The sequence below is a fragment of the Poeciliopsis prolifica genome, unplaced genomic scaffold, assembly GCF_027474105.1.
Source record: "Poeciliopsis prolifica strain line A6 unplaced genomic scaffold, Auburn_PproV2 SCAFFOLD006, whole genome shotgun sequence".
In the NCBI taxonomy this organism is placed as follows: domain Eukaryota; kingdom Metazoa; phylum Chordata; class Actinopteri; order Cyprinodontiformes; family Poeciliidae; genus Poeciliopsis; species Poeciliopsis prolifica.
This window is the reverse complement of record NW_026562381.1, coordinates 3,661,356-3,671,807: the sequence shown is the minus strand read 5'-3', so window position 1 is coordinate 3,671,807 and position 10,452 is coordinate 3,661,356. Positions and strand designations below refer to the sequence as shown.

The 10,452-nt window shown below is 37.8% G+C and overlaps 1 pseudogene; it reads right to left on the bottom strand.

The window, feature by feature from the left end:
- Positions 1-3,579: 3,579 nt before the first annotated feature.
- Positions 3,580-6,478, bottom strand: LOC129360645 (homeobox protein CDX-1-like; annotated as a pseudogene).
- Positions 6,479-10,452: the final 3,974 nt, after the last annotated feature.

Below are 10,452 nucleotides of genomic sequence, written 5' to 3'. Positions count from 1 at the left end.
GAGCTGGAACTCGCTATGGCAAGACGGTTTGCCATGTAATAGGCAGACTTGGATTTTTCAAAGAAAAAGATTTTAGAAATATCCTTTATTGTCCTATTGTGTGGGAATTTGACATCAGGAAGATCATTTTAAATAATAATAAAATTAAAAAAAAAAACAATAATAGCATAGTCAGACAGACTTATTGAGTTTGTTAAAGTCCTGCAGCTGCTAGGAGAGGAAGGATCTGTGATAATGCTCCTTTGTGCACCTCGGATGCATTAGTCAATCACTGGAGAAACTCACCAGTTCAAGATTAGCTTTAAAAGAAAAGTGGGACACATTGTCAAACAGTGATGTTATTTTAGCCTTTCAGTCTCCCACCAACTGCAACATGCCAAGGCAGCATATTAGCGTAGCGGTAGCCTTTCTGATGATGATGATGATGATGATGCAAGCTGGACTCAAGGACACCTATGCACTAATACTGAGTTTTTTATGATTACATGCTTACCATGACAAACCATCGCTCATAAAATTGACCAGCTGATAGTCACAAACAAATTTACAAAACTTAAATATAATATCATCTGATAATGCTACGACCTTTTTAGTGAATATCCCCCTAATAATTCCCAATATTCAAAAACACTCATTACACACTCCCAATCAAATTTTTCGACAGTTGTGGGTGCAAAAATAAAAGACACCAATATGTGGGGTGAGAAATGAGTAGGGAATATACAATATATCTTATAATTTATATATTATTAACAATCAGAAGCTCATTAACCAAGAAACAGAACCAAAAGCATGTCAAAGGATTTCTTTACATCTATGCTTGATGAAAGTCCAGAATATTTGCTCCGTATGGAGAAGATGACTTCGTCCTGCCATCCACCCATAAGTGTTTTCATTGAATATTAAATCAGGATTACATTCAGGATCTTTGAGGGAATTTACATTTTATTTTTTTCATATGTAACAATAAATGCTCTTAGTAATGTTGTGATGTAGAAATAAAGACCATATAGTAAAATTATTTACATTTTCCTTATTTGAAATGTTAGATGTGTTTCCATGTTCTCATCTTCCAAATACAAACTGCCTGTTCAAACATCTTAGATATTTTTTAACACTGTGAAACTTGAAGAAGCAGTTGGAATTTGTGGGGTCATATTTATGAAAGAAATCTTGAAGTATGTAGTGCATTGTGTCTTCTGAAAATACTTACTTGTAAAAGCTACATTTTAGATACCTAAAATTTATTCTGCACTTCAAATATCACCAGTGCAGCTCCAGGAAAAGAGGATGTATTTGTGACTGAAAACTAATTGTATGTTATTTCTAAAAATGAAATTACTTGCTACTGGAAAAATTACATTAAAGATGCAATGCCTTCAAATGTAAATGTGAACTCTGGTAAAAGATCTGTCTGAAAAAAAAGTGTCATTTCTCCTGGTGAGAGTTTAGATTTGTTTCTCCTCCATTACTATTACCCTCTCTCTGTGAATGTTGAAAATATAAACTTTGGTCCTGGTTTAAGTTGTTTTAAACGTTATACTTTTTGCTGTAATTCAATGGATACAGACGTAATTATCTGTTTACTTGAAAGCATCTCTTGATTTATGAAGACCAACACACATCATCCTCTTTTCAATATGCTCTCTTGTCTTTCCCACATTGAGGAATGGCTAAAATAAATTGTTTTGGTTTGTTATGTTGTGTTGATGTCATATTTGTACTCCTGAAGACCACAAGCAGAAATACCAGAATCCAATATGGCTGCCATGCATTTAAAACAAGGAAAGTTACAGCGACAAACTATTTTCTTGTACACCTGAAGGATTGTATCTAACTAAAACAGCAAAAGCATACACTGTGCCTTGTTTTAGTGCATAAATTAAAAATAAATACATGCGTAGTTGGCACATTAAGATTTTCAGCTTGCTACTAGAATGCATTCAGCTCTGGTGTGACAACATTCCTTCATCCCACATCCAAAAGGCTGTCTGATATCTGCAGCACCTTATGAATGACTTAAAGAGCTCTATGTAATTCAAATAAGCCTTACCACTTCACAGAAAGACGTCTATAAGGTAAGGACATTCAAAACAGCTGCCAACATTTGGCTATCCAATCAAGTTTACCCTTAGAGCAGACCACAAGATGCTAAAAGAAGTATCCAAAAACCCTAAAATGTTATTAAAATGTGATTGTGTAAGTACATCTACAATCAGAAGCAGGTTGCTTGAGTTAACTTGTCAAAGTAAAACATGAGAACCAGACTGAGGTTTGCTAGAAAGAACAGAAACAAAACCCAGGATGTCTGGAATGTTTGTCTTTGCACAGATTAGTCTAAAATTATTAACATAAACCAAACATCCAAGGCAAAGAGCCTCATACCAACTGTGAAGCATAGAGGTGGAAGAGTCATGGTTTGGGAATGCTTTTGCTGTAGCAGGAGCTATATCTAATACATCATTACTGTGACGTATTAGAGATGAGATTAAAGCTGAAGCACATCTCGACCCCAGAGAGATTTTAGGGTAACGGTGTCCTAACCTTTTCCTTCAGTTAGAGTTTTCGTTTTTTCGTTTTGGGGGGGTTATTTTAACAATATTTTAGCTTCAGAGGTCTTTCAGACATGAACTTTAAAAAAAATATTTAAAAAATAGGCGATTAGATTTGATATGATTATATGGTAAAACGGCCTACCATAACCTCTTGCAACCAGAGCTGAAAAGTTTTATGGCCTCATCGCGCTCCGATTCACCAGAGCTGAAAGTGCTCGCCGTCCATCGTGACAGAAAAACAGCGGAACAATCTTTTAGAGAGTTGACACACGGACGTCCTCCACTCAGACGTAATAAATTAACCCATTAAATTCCCACAAGGGCAAAGGCTGTAGATCAACTTATTTCTAACATAACAAGCCGCAGTTAACATGTCAAATTGGGAAAAGTGACCTAGAATAAAACCCAGCCTGACTTCCAACACATTCAACATAGAGAGAAACATTTCTGGACTTTATAATCTTTAGAAATTGAATTTAAACCTCTACAGAACCTCAACTATGCTCATTTGTTTTCCCCATATTTAATGAAAAATCCCTGATCAGCAAAAGGTGCCTCGTTTTATGATGCTGTAGTTTATTAGAGCGGATTTGTTCCGCAGACTTTTTTCGGCCAATAGAAAACAAGAGTTCAAACATATTTTATTTTAGGTTATTTATAATGAGTGTATTATTTTAAAAAAGGAAATAAAAGGTGATAAATCTTGTACAAAAACACTTTATTTACATTTATAAAGTTGCCATTAGACGACAATATATCCGCATCATTAAAAGCTGCCCTTGTGCTAAAAACAAGTGAAAAATGATTTGTCAAGTAAACGCATCGGTTCAAACTTTACCGGAATGACTCTTTTCTTCTTAAATTTTACCAAGCACATACACTTCCTCACAAACAACGCACCATATTTATATCTTATAAACTCACAAACAATTTAAAGATTTTTTTTATTATTATTGTTTTTTTTTTTTTTTTTGCCTTTTTTTTTTTTTGAGTTGAAAAAACATTTCCCACTTCATTAGAACTATTCTATCAAAAGTAATATTTCAAGAGCCTCCAGCATGTCGTTGTAATAAAAAAACAAAACAAACAAAAAACAAAACCAAACAAAACGGGTTGAGAGTTCGGATCCTTCTGCTGCCCATCAAGTGTCCCGCATGTCAGCGTGTTGGAGTGCTCAATTTAGGAGAGATGGCGGACCGGACGGTCCACATTCGGACGGTTCTACTGAGTCACAGTCACCTGCTGGGATATTCCTGATAGACGGCAAGGTGTTCATTCCCTGAGGAGGGTACAGAGAGCCGTGGATCTCCGTGGGGCTGAGGGAGCCCGGCACCGGCAGAGGGCTCACCGAACCCCGGGTCACTGTGCACAGACCCGCTGCTGCCGTCGGACTGACCCAATTTCTTCTTTATCAGCTTCCTCTCTTTGGCTCTGCGGTTCTGAAACCATATTTTCACCTGAGAAAAGACACAAACAGTGAAATTCAGCACTAAAAAGATTATATTATATTATATTATATTATATTATATTATATTATATTATATTATATATATTATATTATATTATATTAGTATAGGCAACTCTTCTTTTGAACATCCAAAACTATATTTAACTTTATATTTTTGTAATTTAATAAAATTGTAGCTTGTTAATATACATATCTTGTTGCATTTCCTTCTGTTTCAATATAGTAAAAATAAATTGGGGTTTTGGTGTAAAACGCAAAATATATTTGTAAGATTTTCCAAGGTTTTTGATAAAGTAAAACAAACACAAAAAATTAAAAAATAAAACAATACCATGTCTATATATTTTTTAAAAAATCTCTTTTAAGTCATTTTTGTCAAAAAACAATAAACAAGATAAATCCTAATATCCAGTATATTTAAAGAAACAACACCATACTCTTTCTTTTACCATATAACCATTTGGAATAAAATAAAAACAGATGAATATTAGAAAGCATGCATTTGTCATAAAACTTGCACAGGATGTGGATGAACAAATGGAGATTCTTTGAGAGGACGTTTAGTTATATCTATTTTTTATTTCAATGAAATAATGTAAAACAATGTTAAAAACAACCTTCATATTATAAGTATTTGCTTTGAAACTGCTCAGACGGTTGAATAATAATTCCCTGAATTTTTAGAGGAAACTTTGCCAGATTTTATTAAGTCTTTAAAAAATAAAATAGCTGAATTATGCCACATCTGATGCTAATCATTTCCCAAGCCTCTTCTAGTGTCATATTTATATGTAAAATCTGTAAAATTGTTAAGTTTTCTGCTTCTCTGAAAATAAACAAAATAAAATCAGAGAAACAAAGTATAAGATTGTAAGAACACATTTTTGTGCTACGAATTGGAGAAATGCCACATTATTTTCACTACAGCCAATATTGTCCATGCTTTCCCACCTTTTCCATCAAGCTTTGGTAATAATTTATGACCAAAACTTTTACAGCTCTTCTGAATGGATCAACATTACGCATGAGAGTATTTTATGCATACCTGTCTTTCCGACAGACCCAGGTTGACAGCCAGTTCGGATTTCCTCCTGATGGTGATGTATCTGTTGAAGTGAAACTCCTTCTCCAGCTCCAGCCTCTGGTGGTCTGTGTACACAACCCTGTACTTCTCCTTCGTTCTTGTTTTACCTGAGAACAAGACAAATGCATGCGGTGAGGACAAGACGGCTTTTTTTGTTTGTTTGTTTGTTTGTTTTGATCTGGATGGTCGTGGTTCTGCAGACAGCCGGTTGGCCAGGCTTGGCCAGGCCTGTCTGAGCGCCGCATCCTTCCTCTGAAATCCACATCTTCTCCTCAGATACGCAAATTGAGCTGCTTTTGACCTGGTTCTGATGACAAAGCGAATTTCAAAGAACTAGGTCTGGCTTTTCTCTTAGTTATTACGCATAAACTGACGTTAGAAACAAATATGTGGAAATTAACTGTGAAATGTATTTCGTTTATTCGTCTTTAAATTGAGCTATAAAAGAGAAATGAAGTAAATTCAAATGTAAAACAGTTGATTTAGAAATATTTAATATTGAGACAGTTAAACAATGGGCTTATGTTATTTCTGATAAACGCTCCCAGCTGCGTGTGTTTGGAAAAAGCCGAGAAAAAGTGACTCTTTCTGGGTAAAGCAGGGAAGGAATGTGGCGCATATCAAAGTGGATATGACTGGCAGCGATGGAAGCAGCAAACAATGTAACAAGGAAGTCGAGCTCACAACTCCAGGAATAATGACATTTACATCACAACTGGGCACGACGCCGATTCCTCACACCATTTTTTTTATTTCCACCCACAAGAGCAGAGAGTATAGTTGGCAAAGCTGAAGGTTTATTACATTTATCACTTATAGATTGAGTTATTCTCGGGGATCATTTTAGAGGTTATGGGAGATGGCTTGCGTCTGCGTAAAATCCAGATTTATGGCGGAAAATGGAGGCCTACATCTGTCCAAGATGACTCTCTCACCTGTAGAAGATGCTTGTGCTGTTTTGCTCATCCACTGGTATGAATTGCGCCTTTCTCTCTCAGGAGAAAGCTGTGCAACAGTAACGTTGTCCGGCGGCGGCTGCAGCGCCGCAGCTCCGGGGGGGTGCATGTGACTGTACTCGGACGAACAGTAAGGAACTTGTCCAGGGGACGGGTTGTTCATGGGGGGAGGAAGATTGTTAGGAGGTCCAAGACTATATGCACCCCAGTCCTCTCTCGGGGCGCCATATGAGGGTCCCCAACTGGCCCCGGATTGTGCGTGCGTGTCCATGTTTGGCACATGATGGTATCCTGTAAATTCGGGGTACTGTGGAGACGAAACGAAGTTCTGTGGAGGAAGATTGATGCTTGATCTTCTTACTGGTCCTTGGTGATACATCCCGCTTTCTTTATCCAGTAAGTATCCAACGTACATGTTTTGTAAAAAAAAAAAAAAAAAAAAAAAGTTGGAAAGTTTTTCTTTTCAGCAGCAGAGGGAAAAATGCAGCGACATTTTGACCCTGCCAACTGTTAGCGTCGATCCCTGCGCTCTTTGTAGTCCAAATGGGTTCCCAGTGTGAAATGCAGTTTGTCTCCAGCTTTACATGATGCGACCAAATGACAAGAAGCTAAAGGTACACTGCGGCCTGCCTGACGTCGGCCAACTCTTCGATCCTCGCAGATTTACATCTGAATGGAAGTGACCGGTGCTGCAGGCCCGAGTGTCCCTTGCGTCTGCCCTGCAGCGCGTCATCCTGTGACAGTGGGCCTATCCCGAGCACGGGTTACCCACTCCATGAATAAATTATCACCAGGGCCTATCAGCTGCACACACGGGCAATAAAACCGGCCTGCACGTCCACACACGCAAACAAGGAGGCCTGTGCGTAATTACGCACAGATGAACTTTTACAATAAATAGCTTGTTAAAATAATTTACCTTCGTCACTTAGGATTGGTGACCATTTAAACTTTTATCACTCTGAATTAAAACGAAACCATGTTTGAAATTTTACTGTGGGAACCGTGACCACGCTTCACACGTAAACCCGGACTTATTTGTCAGGATATTCACTTGCAAACGAGGTGCAAAGTATGAGAGACTTTTTCTTGTTTCGTATTCCGTTCACACCTCAAGGTCGCACTTCACAGCTAATTCCGGTTACAAGGAAACTCCTGCAGCCCCCTCTCCTCCTCACAGAGACAAACAGAGGCCGGTGGCACCATCAGTCACTGCTGTCCGCTCAGGCTGCTTTTAATCTGGAGCTTCACTAAAAGAAAGAGAGAAAAAGAGTTCAATTATCGACTGAAACAATCAAACACATTTGAGAAAAGGTGCACATTAATCACTCATGTTATCCTTCTTTAAATCACGGTCTACTTGTTTATTGGTCACAAAAAAGTTTATGAGACAGTAAAAGTGAGACGCTGCACAATGATCTGCAGAAACATCCTGTAAAAGAGCCACGCATCATTTTTAGTTTCTTTTTGACATTTTCCCACAATTTTCTTTCATTGTTAGTTACAAAATAGCTGCACGCAAAAGCATAAATGTGTGCTTTTTAGACTTAAACTGCAGAATAAAACAACTCGAATAAGCCAATTCTAACAATATACATTTATTTTCAGTGTGTTTTCCATTCATACTCTCACTTTGATAGATTGTGTTATTTTGTAATTTTGCAGTTTTCACACTAAGTGAAGCTTTTTGGACCAAACGATGCCCCCTTGTGCTGACTCATCATTTAAGCACATTTCATAGTCTAACAGGCTCACATGAACGATGATGAAAGGTGGAAAACATGTTATTTTAACATGTTTTCCACATGTTTATTTATCTGAGAAGAACCTCAGTTTAGATTTACAAAATGTAATTTAGATTAGCAAATGTAAATTGGGGGGGTCCTTGTTAACCTTCACTGTCCACTGCCAGTCCAGTCCAACAGCTTCCAACCAAATAAATAAATAACAAATAAATAATGGATCTCTTGAATGGGCTTTGTCTCGTAATCCTCTAAACGCTTTTGCCTGGATCCTTTTTATTGCCGAAGTTTTTCCTTCCACAAAATTTTCAGTTAGTACCCTTGGATACAGCAAATGGAAAACTGGTATTCTTTTCCCAGCTCCACCCTTCCATGGTCTGTGAACTGCCCTTAATTGATATATTTATTGATCTTGTTTGTAAGAGAGACAAATACATGGGAAGGAATATATTTACATGTTATACCGTTGATACAGTTTATATTTCTTCTTATGAATTGTAAATCTTTCTCTTTTTTTGTTTTACAATCCTTTGGTTTAGTTAAAATAAGCTGTTATTTTCTGTTTGTGAAGAACCGTAAAATAGTGCAACACTGCCATCAAGTGACAGAATTAAGGTACTGAAGAATGTCTCATTTCCCACTTCAGAGCAATAATTTATTGTGAAACATCAATCAGTGGAGTGGAATAATTTTTTGAATAGTTTCATTTGCATTTCTTTTTAACTCGGATCACCATTCTCCTTATTTGGTGTATTTAAATATGAACCGTTTTGACATAACCTGAACCGAATGTGATCAGCGCCATCTTAGATGGAAAAACGTAAACAATGACTTCCAGAGCAACGAGGGAAAAAACTATTAACACTCTTCACCAATGTGCAAGAGAAATATATATATCTACAAAATGGCTGCCGTCTGAGTCGAGCCGTTTGAGACAGAGAATGACATCCCATCCTCTGGGATGTCTGAGACAGACAGGGAACAGACGGTCCGCCTTTTTGTGAAATCACTAATGTCAACAAGTGTAAAGAAGGCAAAGGCCTGTTTCTTTCCCGACCACCTGGAAGCCACGGAAGAAAGGCTTGTGGGAAATCTGGGCCAGAGTGGAGACACAGGAATTTGAGATTAAGGAGAAAGACATCAATCGCCTGTGCCAGAAAGTATTTAAGAACATCACAAAAACTTTAGGCTGCTCCTCTGGAAGTACGCTGGCCCTTATTGAGCACAACTTAGTTGACAACGTAGTTTGTCGTGTTTCGCAAAGGAACTGAAGAAGCAGCAGAAGCAAAAAAAGTTCTTTGAGAAGATTCGTTTCATGTGCCATTAAAACACTGACGCGCAGTTTTACCAAATAAGACACCTAGAGAACAAGAGGAGCTGGTTCCACTGAAAATATCAAGAGTAGAAATGATAAAGAATGCTTGAGAAGACGACCAGAGGAAAAGACGACCTGCAGAGAGGAATATGTATAGACTGGTTGAGAATTGAAAGGAAAGATATGAGCTGGAAGCCCATGTCTTGGGCTTCCAGCCCAAAGGTGAGTAAAGGCAAAGGTAGATGGGTGCCTGCAGAATAATAGTACAAGAAAACTGAGGTGACAAGCATAGCAAAGGGACAATGATGCCTTCAAGGGTTTATGGAAGGTGCATGTAGAGAGATGTCAGTAGGGCAGTGTTTCTCAATTCCAGTCCTCAGGCCCCTCGGCTCTGCATGTTGCAGGCGTTTCCCTTCTGCCACACCTGGATTGAATCTGGGTTGAATTAACAGACTTCTGCAGTACTTGACGGCTTCAGAAGAGGTCATGCAATCATTTGGATCAGCTGTTCTGGATCAGAGGCAGATCTAAAACATGCAGAGCAGGGGGCCTGAGGACTGGAATTGAGAAACACTGCAGTAGGATAGATAAGGATGCCTGCCAAGGCATCAGGAGCCATGGTAGTGTTGGTAGAGAGACGAAACTTCAAGAAGCTTCATCTCACCATCACTGAGATCCTCCTGATCAAAGCAAAGAAAGAGGAGAAGTGGATCCGAGCAGCAGGAGCTTTCCAAATGAAAAAAGAAGAGGAGGGCGGAAAGAAAAGGAAGGCCTGGGATCTCTACAAAGTGGCATCATGACCTTACGGCAGATCGTAAGGTCATGTGAGGTTGTGTAGAAATCGCTGGGCTTTATGAGGATTGTTGATTGGAGGATTGATGAGGATTGTTGATTGGAGGAGAGAGGAGATGAAGAGTTGTCTATGCCTTGGCTTCATTCAACTGAGTAAGAAATATCAATTTAATTAGAAATTGATTTCTCGAAGAATCCAAAGCTGTTTTTTATTGTCATTGTGAAGCTGTGTGACGTATTCATTTTAATTCACAAAATTACTTTTTTTCTCTAAATTATGCTTTTGAGCTCCTTCCTTACTTTCTTCCTTCACCTGCAAATAATTTAGCTTTTTTATGACAGGTGTTTGTTTTAAAACAGTTTTTTATGCATATATTGCAGAAGATAAAACAATAATGCATCAACATACTTAATAACTTAAGTAACTTAAGTTATTATGTTAAGTTATGAAGTTAACTTATTAGCTAAATAAGTTATTATTGACTCATTAAGTTGATAAGTTAGTTTTAACTTAAGTTATTAAATTAAGTTAATCAGTGA